This window comes from Lutra lutra, chromosome 3 (genome assembly GCF_902655055.1).
Source record: "Lutra lutra chromosome 3, mLutLut1.2, whole genome shotgun sequence".
Classification (NCBI taxonomy): domain Eukaryota; kingdom Metazoa; phylum Chordata; class Mammalia; order Carnivora; family Mustelidae; genus Lutra; species Lutra lutra.
Window position 1 is genome coordinate 116,931,488 of NC_062280.1, and position 10,327 is coordinate 116,941,814.

The 10,327-nt window shown below is 39.9% G+C and overlaps 1 pseudogene; it reads left to right on the forward strand.

Moving 5' to 3' along the window:
- The first annotated feature begins 3,251 nt into the window (after window positions 1-3,251).
- On the forward strand, window positions 3,252-4,880 carry LOC125095826 (protein lin-9 homolog; annotated as a pseudogene).
- Window positions 4,881-10,327: the final 5,447 nt, after the last annotated feature.

Below are 10,327 nucleotides of genomic sequence, written 5' to 3' on the forward strand. Positions count from 1 at the left end.
AAAATCTCCAAACAAACAAAAGCCCAGGACCAGACGGCTTCCCGGGGGAATTCTACCAAACATTTAAAGAAGAACTAATTCCTATTCTCCTGAAACTGTTCCAAAAAATAGGAATGGAAGGAAGACTTCCAAACTCATTTTATGAGGCCAGCATCACCTTGATCCCAAAACCAGACAAGGATCCCATCAAAAGAGAGAACTACAGACCAATATCCTTGATGGACACAGATGCGAAAATTCTCGCCAAAATACTAGCCAATAGGATTCAACAGTACATTAAAAGGATTATTCACCACGACCAAGTGGGATTTATTCCAGGGCTGCAAGGTTGGTTCAACATCCGCAAATCAATCAATGTGATACAACACATTAATAAAAGAAAGAACAAGAACCATATGATACTCTCCATAGATGCTGAAAAAGCATTTGACAAAGTACAGCATCCCTTCCTGATCAAAACTCTTCAAAGTGTAGGGATAGAGGGCACATACCTCAATAGTATCAAAGCCATCTATGAAAAACCCACTGCAAATATCATTCTCAATGGAGAAAACCTGAAAGCTTTTCCGCTAAGGTCAGGAACACGACAGGGATGTCCGTTATCACCACTGCTATTCAACATAGTACTAGAAGTCCTAGCCTCAGCAATCAGAAAACAAAAGTAAATTAAAGGCATCCAAATCGGCAAAGAAGAAGTCAAACTATCACTCTTTGCAGATGATATGATACTATATGTGGAAAACCCAAAAGACTCCACTCCAAAACTGCTAGGACTTGTACAGGAATTCAGTCAAGTGTCAGGATATAAAATCAATGCACAGAAATCAGTTGCATTTCTCTACACCAACAACAAGACAGAAGAAAAAGAAATTGAGGAGTCCATCCCATTTACAATTGCACCCCAAACTATAAGATACCTAGGAATAAACCTAACCAAAGAGACTAAGAATCTATACACAGAAAACTATAAAGTACTCATGAAAGAAATTGAGGAAGACACAAAGAAATGGAAAAATGTTCCATGCTCCTGGATTGGAAGAATAAATATTGTGAAAATGTCTATGCTACCTCAAGCAATCTACACATTTAATGCAATTCCTATCAAAGTACCATCCATTTTTTTCAAAGAAATGGAACAAATAATCCTAAAATTTATATGGAACCAGAAAAGACCTCGAATAGCCAAAGGAATATTGAAAAAGAAAGCCAAAGTTGGTGGCATCACAATTCCGGACTTCAAGCTCTATTACAAAGCTGTCATCATCAAGACAGCATGGTACTGGCACAAAAACAGACACATAGATCAATGGAACAGAATAGAGAGCCCAGAAATGGACCCTCAACTCTATGGTCAACTCATCTTCGACAAAGCAGGAAAGAATGTCCAATGGAAAAAAGACAGCCTCTTCAATAAATGGTGTTGGGAAAATTGGACAGCCACATGCAGAAAAATGAAATTGGATCATTTCCTTACACCACACACGAAAATAGACTCAAAATGGATAAAGGATCTCAATGTGAGAAAGGAATCCATCAAAATCCTCGAGGAAAACACAGGCAGCAACCTCTTCGACGTCAGCCGCAGCAACATCTTCCTAGGAACATCACCAAAGGCAAGGGAAGCAAGGGCAAAAATGAACTTTTGGGATTTTATCAAGATCAAAAGCTTTTGCACAGCAAAGGAAACAGTGAACAAAACCAAAAGACAACTGACAGAATGGGAGAAGATATTTGCAAATGACATATCAGATAAAGGGCTAGTGTCCAAAATCTATAAAGAACTTAGCAAACTCAACACCCAAAGAACAAATAATCCAATCAAGAAATGGGCAGAGGACATGAACAGACATTTCTGCAAAGAAGACATCCAGATGGCCAACAGACACATGAAAAAGTGCTCCATATCACTCGGCATCAGGGAAATACAAATCAAAACCACCGTGAGATATCACCTCACACCAGTCAGAATGGCTAAAATTAACAAGTCAGGAAATGACAGATGCTGGCAAGGATGCGGAGAAAGGGGAACCCTCCTACACTGTTGGTGGGAATGCAAGCTGGTGCAACCACTCTGGAAAACAGCATGGAAGTTCCTCAAAATGTTGAAAATAGAACTACCCTACGACCCAGCAATTGCACTGCTGGGTATTTACCCTAAAGATACAAACATAGTGATCCGAAGGGGCACGTGCACCCGAATGTTTATAGCAGCAATGTCTACAATAGCCAAACTATGGAAAGAACCTAGATGTCCATCAACAGACGAATGGATAAAGAAGATGTGGTATATATACACAATGGAATACTATGCAGCCATCAAAAGAAATGAAATCTTGCCATTTGCGATGACGTGGATGGAACTAGAGGGTATCATGCTTAGCGAAATAAGTCAATCGGAGAAAGACAACTATCATATGATCTCCTTGATATGAGGGAGAGGAGATGCAACATGGGGGGTCAAGGGGGTAGGAGAAGAGTAAATGAAACAAGATGGGATTGGGAGGGAGACAAACCATAAGTGACTCTTAATTTCACAAAACAAACTGAGGGTTGATGGGGGGAGGGTGTTGGGAGAGGGGGTGGGGTTATGGATATCGGGGAGGGTATGTGCTATGGTGAGTGTTGTGAAGTGTGTAAACCTGGCGATTCGCAGACCTGTACCCCTGGGGATAAAAATATATGTTTATAAAGCTGTAAAAAAAAAAAAAAAAAAAAAGAAAGGATGAATCCCCAAGTTTTGTAGCAACATGGACGGGACTGGAAGAGATTATGCTGAGTGAAATAAGTCAAGCAGAGAGAGTCAATTATTATATGGTTTCACTTATTTGTGGAGCATAACAAATAGCATGGAGGACAAGGGGAGTTGGAGAGGAGAAGGGAGTTGAGGGAAATTGGAAGGGGAGGTGAACCATGAGAGACTATGGACTCTGAAAAACGATCTGAGAATTTTGAAGGGGTGGGGGGTGGGAGGTTGGGGGCACCAGGTGGTGGGTATTGTAGAGGGCACGGATTGCATGGAGCACTGGGTGTGGTGCAAAAATAATGAATACTGTTATGCTGAAAAAAATAAAAAAAAATTAAAAAAAAATAAAATAAAATAAAATTAAAAAAAAAACTAATGATGTACAATGTTGGATAATTGAACATAATACTAAAAAAATTTTAAGATTCCAAGCAAGTTATTTTGTTTATTTGCTTCTTTGCTTTGTAGACATCAACAAGCTGGTATCAAAATGTATGGAGGTGGCTCATTCCAGATGGTGCAGCTCAACCAGATGCCTGACAAAAACTCTTCAGCAAAAGCCCTTGTCAGTTTAAAAGAGGGAAGCTTATCTAACACATGGAATGAAAAGTATAGCTCTTTACAAAATAAAAACACCTGTTTGGGAAACAGGCATATGGGCTCCTCTGTGGAGATGCCTTTCAGAAATTCAAAATGAAGTTGACTATTTTCCATTGAAGATGACAGATAAATAAAGATCACCCAATAGGAACAGGAAAGTTGCAATGGTTCCACCAAAATTTACAGCAACAATGTCCACACCAGTTAAGAAAGGCCTCACAGAAGATTGGTTTTCAATTACATAACCGACTCAAGCTTCCCAAAGCACATAAATGTGCATATATGAATGGTTCTATTCAACTATAGATAAGCAACTGTTTGAAGGCGATGATGACTTCTGTGTCTTTCTGAAGGAATCCTTTCCTAACTTAAAAACAAGAAAGTTACAAACGTAGAATGGGGAATTATCAGGCGACTTATGGGAAAACCACGGAGACTTTCTTGTGCATTTTTTGAGGAAGAGAGACCAGCATTAAAACAGAAACGACAGAAAATACGACTCTTACAACAAAGGCAAGTTGCAGATGTTTCCCAGTTCGAAATCTCCCAGATGAGATTCCTTTGCCCCTGTTTATTGGAACCAAAGTTATAGCTCGATTACATGGTGTTCATGATGGTCTCTTCACTGGACAGATAGTTGCTGTGGATACTTTTAATCTTCCTTATAGAGTTACTTTTGATAGGGCAGGGCTTGGCACCCATACCATCCCTGACTATGAAGTTCTTAGTAATGAGCGGCATGAGACGATGCCAGTTGCTGCCTTTGACAAAAACAGGGGCCTTCTTGATTCTTTATGGCACCACCATGGTTACATTACACTCCTCCTCTCCAGTCACCAATTACGGATAATGATCCTGTACTAGCACAGTCACCGTGGAGAAGTAAGATTTCTGGCTCTGACACTGAAACGCTAGGTCGTTTTCCAGTACAATTCCTCATCCAAGTGAACACTTTGTCAAAAATTCTCATGATTAAAAAGGAACATATCAAAAACTTAAGAGCAATGCCCACAGAAGCAGAAAAATTGAAATCCTATTGCATGCCCATTGGCATTGAATTTCGGCGGAGTTATGCAACCATCATTCTGGAGCTTGAGCAACTCAACAAGGACCTCAACAAAGTTTTGCATGAAGTGCAGCACTGCTATGAGCCCGTTCCATCCAGACCAGGGCAGGCATCCTGAGGACCAACCCACAGATAGGAGACGGAGGTGTGAGGAGGAAGCCCAGGAGCTTGTTCGGCAGCCAGCACCTCCCCTAGATGGCTCTGTGTTGAGAATGAAATTCTGACAGATTTAATCTTCAGCTCACTCCTATTTTATTACAAATTAAGCATCTGGCAGAAGGAGGAGAGTTGAATTCCTTTGAGTTCAAATCACTTACAGATTCTTTAAATGATATCAAGAGTACAATAGGTGCTTCTACTATCAGTTGCTTTCCCAATAATGTAGAAATCCATGTTTCACACATTCAGAGTGGCCTGAACCAGATGGGAAGCCTGCAGGCCTTCTCTGCCAAGGACACCAAGAGAGACTGAGAAGCAGCCTTCCCTGTTCCAGCCACACAGGACACTAACATCCCCTCACTTTGGCTTCCATCACCAAAAGACCCACGTGCTGGAAAACAAGGGAACTGTACACCTCCAGTGAAGACATTGGAACGAACATACTGTCATGCTTCTTGAACCACCACTGCTGACCAGCATTCTATTTATTTTTCTTCCTATGATTCAGCTGCAGTAGCATCACTTATGTTACATGTTTACTGGCAAGTATTTTTCAGCCAAAACTGTCTGAAACTAAGATGCTTTCATGGAAGAGTGTGCTGACCCCTTTTTCAACATGCATGAAATCAGCCGACAGGTGCAGACAGCTGTTTCTGGGGTCTGTGAGCCCAGACACGAGCCTCCTGTGGGGAGCTATGTCCTGAGGGTTTTAGTGCCAGCAGGTCAGCTCTTCTCCCTGCAGGCTCTGGAAAAGAGCACCCTCCAGAGGCAGGAAGTTACTTGTGGAGGAATCAACCAGAACAGCCCAGGGAGATGCAGCCTTGACAAGTATGTGGGATGGATACCTGCTGGTGCCGTTGCTCTAGAGATCATTTTATAATCATAAATATTTTAATTTATCATAATTTATAAAAGAAACCTTTGTTGTTTGTCTGTTGAAAGAAAAGAAAGGAGCAGGAGAAAAATTAATTACTTGCAAAGCACTGCATTTCAGCAAGTGGATTTAGCCTGAGTTTTCCCATCAATTCAGGGCAAAAGGTGCGATTGTTATGAGACTTATTTGAAAAGACTGGTAACACATTATTTTCACATCTTGTTTATTTGCACAACTTTTGAACCAGATGACTGGTTAAAATCCAAACGTCCACATTTTATAAGTCAAAAGATTTTATAGGGAAAACACATATAATAACCAGTGCTGTGAAATGCAGAAAACAAGGTTTATATTTTGTTTTCTTGGTTTTTTAAAGAAAAAACCCTGCCTGAAATGTTAATCTTGTAAAAAGTGTGTATTTGGGATTTTCTTTGTTTCAAGATAGTATAATATAAAGTCAAAATACATTAAAATTGTTCTCATCAGGGAGCCTGCTTCCCCCCTCCCCCACTGCCTCTTTGCCTACTTGTGATCTCTGTATTTCAAAAAACAAACAAGTAAACAAACAAACAAAAACTGAAGTGAGATTATTTTCCATTTGAAATTTTTGTACAGTTTAAAAATGCTTCCATATTTTTTGTTGGTACTGTGTCACTATAGAACTTTAGTGCAGAGTTTACACTTAGCTAAATTGTTACATTAATTAAGAAATGCATAAATCCTTTATTCTTAATATTCATAATTCTAAATAAATTGATCTTTGAAAAGTAAAAAAAATGTATATAGAGAAGCAAAGGAACTAGAGTAGCCATTAGAAAAAGAAAAAGGAGAAAGAGAAGAAGGAGGAAACAGTGTTAGAGGAGGAATCACACTACATAATTTTAAGACTATATTCGAGTGAGTTTAGTATTGGCAAAAGCGTAGACTCCTAGGTCAAGAGAATGAAAGAGTCCAAAAATGTGTACATATGTACACATACACATGTATATGATCAGTTAAAGAAGCCAAGGTAGTCAAATAGAGAAAAGAAGGTATTTTCAACAAATAAGGCTGGAGCTATTGGACATCCATAAGCAAAACATAAAACAAAACAAAATCCTACCTCAACTCCTATCTTGTACCACATTCAAAAATTAACATAAAGTACATAACAGACATAAAAGTAAATGCAAAAATCTAAGATTTTTTGAGGAACATTTTAAGAAAGATTTTTGCACCCTTGAGTTAAGTGAGGATTTTCTGGAAAGGAAATGAATGAATCACAACAGGTATGAATCACAAAGGAAAACATGGTAAATTATTCTTCATCCAAGTGAACATTTCTTCCTTCAAAATGTTTTTGAAAATTAAAGGACAAACTATAACCTACTGGAAGAAAATGCAAAACATACCTTTTTGCAAAGGAATGGTGCTCAAAATTCATAAAGTTTTGTGGTTTTGTTTGTTTGTGAGAGAGAGAGAGAGGAGAAAGAGAGAGAGCAGGCAACTGAAGAGGCACAGAGGAAAAGGGAGAGAGAATCCCAAGCAGGCTCCATGGCCAGCAGGCAGCCCAAAGCGGGGTTTGATCTCATGACCTTGAGATCAGGACCTAAGCCAAAATCAAGGATCAGTTACTTAAAGGATGCAGCCACCCAGGTGTCCTTTCATTTTGTCTTTTTCTTTCTTCTTTTCTTTTCTTTTTTACCCTTGAGGAGGGAAGAAACTCATAACAATATGAAAATAAGGTCACAATTAAAAACAGGGTTTGGACAGCCGCTTCACAAAGAAGATAAATGGGTGATCCATAAGCACATGCTAAGGTGTTCAACATTACCACTGATAGGGAAATACCAGTGAGACCTATGATGAGATAGCATCACATGTCTATAAGTTTGGATAAAAATGATGCCATGGCAATATCAGTTGCAGATGAGAGTGTGAAACACCTGCAGTTCTCACATATTTCTGGTGGGAATGAAAACCAATCACTGTGGAAAACAAATTGTATTTATTATATATATATATATATATATGTATATGTATATACATATATATATGTACTTACATATATATATGTATAGTATTTTATAATATTAAGCATACATTTACATCCAAACCAACAATCCTGCCCCTCTGAGATAATAAAAACAATGTTCACTCACAGATCTTGATGGCAGAGATATAGTGGTTATAATCACAATTACCCAAAACACAAATGCCCTTCAACTGGTGAGTGGATTATCTGTGATACTGCTATATGGTGGAATACTGCTCAGCAGAAAGATTAATAAAAACACAAGAAACTACTGATATATGCGGTAACATAGACAAATCTCAATTGTACTATGCAAAGTGAAAAAAGCCAGACTCTAAAAGTTACATACTATATAATTTCATTTCTATGACATTCTAGAAAAAGTATAGATAAGTAGTTGCCAGTTTCTGACTTTGGACAGAGGAAAGTGACTGCTAAAGAAAATAGAGAAACTGTCATGTGATGGATATATGTAATGTCTTGATGATTTGTTGGGAATATTCATGTTGTATACCTAAGGGTATATTCTACTATAAATTCACCTCCATGTTCTTGATTTATTTATTTATTTTTAAAGATTTTATTTATTTATTTGCCAGAGAGAGAAAGCAGAATCAGGGGGAGCAGCAGGCAGAGGGAGAAGCAGGTTTCCCACCAAGCAAGGAGCCTGAGGTGGGACTCCATCCCAGGACTCTGGGATCATGACCTGAGCCAAAGACCAAAACTTAACCAACTGAGCCACCCAGGGGTCCACATGTTCTTGATTTAAAACAAACATACAAAACAAATACGTTTACTGGAAAAGAGCATGGAAAAAACCATGAGAGTCAAGCAAAAGTGTGATATGTTCCTTGACAGCTTTAGAAAATACTTTTCATTGTTGGAAGTGTGGAATGGTAAACTGGGGCTTTGCTTAAGTAATTTGGAAATATTTTTACATATATTTACACAGAGGCTCTCTAGAGAGATCTGGTGATCATGAAACTAAGGTTTCAATTCAAGTAGGAATTCAAGTTCAGTGAATCAGTTGGTCTACTTTATTTTGATTTCTACTGTAATTTTATGTCTTGATTTTCCTGAAACATCTCTATTTATGCATTATTTAATAATTAAAAATAAAAGTTGTTTTCTATGAAGTATAGGTTTTAGGGCTACACTGAGAGCTTAATATCTTCTTTTTCCCTGATATTGGGGTTTTACAGTTTTATGGAGACCCTATGGTAGTTGTCCCCTTGTATTTTTTTGGCTGGCTTTCTGGGGGAGGGGTCCGCTGCATGGTTTTTCAGGAAGTCTTGCTTGGGTTGAGTCCTCCTGTCCCCTATCAAGGGGCTGGGCTCTGAGGCTTTTGTTCACTGGTTTTTATTTTTGTTTTCTCCCCTTGGCAGCTTTTGGTGGTTCTTCAGAGGTTTAAAGGAAAGCAAACTGCACCCAGACCTCCATCTCAGAGAGAAACCTCAGTCTGTTCCCCTCTGGGTGGGCCAGAGCATATCCTCCTCTGCCACATCCCACCAGCAGAGCTCATCCCCAGCCACCATCTCAGGGGTTGCAGGAGCTCCAGCTTGTCTCTGTACCCCAGTGCTATTAAAACCATGAGTAGAAATATCTGTTCATGTCCCCTGCCCATTTCTTGATTATATTATTTGTTCTTTGGGTGTTGAGTTTGCTAAGCTCTTTATAGGTTTTGGATACTAGTTGTGGCGACATGGATGGAACTAGAGGGTATTATACTAAGCGAAATAAGTCAATCAGAGAAAGACAACTATCATATGATCTCCCTGACATGAGGAAGTGGAGATGCAAAGTGGGGGGTTGGGGGGGGTAGGAAAAGAATAAGTGAAACAAGATGGAATCGGGAGGGAGTCAAACCATAAGAGACTCTAAATCTCACAAAACATACTGAAGCTTGCTGGGGGGAGGGGCTTCCAGAGAGGGTGGTGGGGTTATGGACATTGGGGAGGGTATGTGCTATGGTGAGTGCTGTGAAGTGTGTAAATCTGGCGATTCACAGACTTGTACCCCTGGGGCTAATAATACATTAATAATTTAATAATTAATTTAATAATTAATAACAATACATTATATGTTTATAAAAAACAAACAAACAAACCACGAGCAATATTGGTTCAGAGAGCCCTCTTCCAGGGGCTGCCCTGCTGGGCTGCTGTCTGAGCAGGTCCAGACCAGTGGAGAAATCCCAAGCAGGGATAACATGCTGAGATTTTCACGTCGACCCGGGCTGGGTGTGTTCAGACTCTCACTGATACAAGAGAGCATGGGCTAGCGCCTGAACGGACCCCCTGCAGAGAAAGATGTGGTGTGCAACTCAGACCCAGGTCGCACAGTGCACAGCAGAGTGCAAAAGGCTGTGGTTCTAGAAAGCACTGGCTGGCATGCACCCAGACTCTCTCACGTGCAGGCAGCTGAGGGAACAAGGCCTGAAAGCTTCGCTGCAGTCTCTCTGGCACAGCGCCAGTCATCCTGGGTCCTTGGGCTTAAGCCCATCACCATAACTGGCCAATTCCATCAGTTTCCCATTAAGATCTTTTGCTCCTTTTAACCTGACTCCAAGTTAATGCTGGTCCCAATCACAGGGCACTCTCATATTGGAGTATTATTTTCCAATGGGCCGCTTTTGGTGGTTCCCTACCCCTTCTGTTTATCTTCTGATATCAATCCAAAAATCAGGGAGATCATTCACACTCTGCTGCTTTAACTCACTGGCATCTTCTGCCCCTGTAGAGATCCAGAAGTGTATAACCCTCCATCTCAGGCTGATTTCATGGGTGTTCAGAGTGTTCTGGTAGATAATCAGCTCACTTTAGAGGACCTGTTGAAACAGTGTCTCCTACTTCTCCACCACCTTGCCCCCTC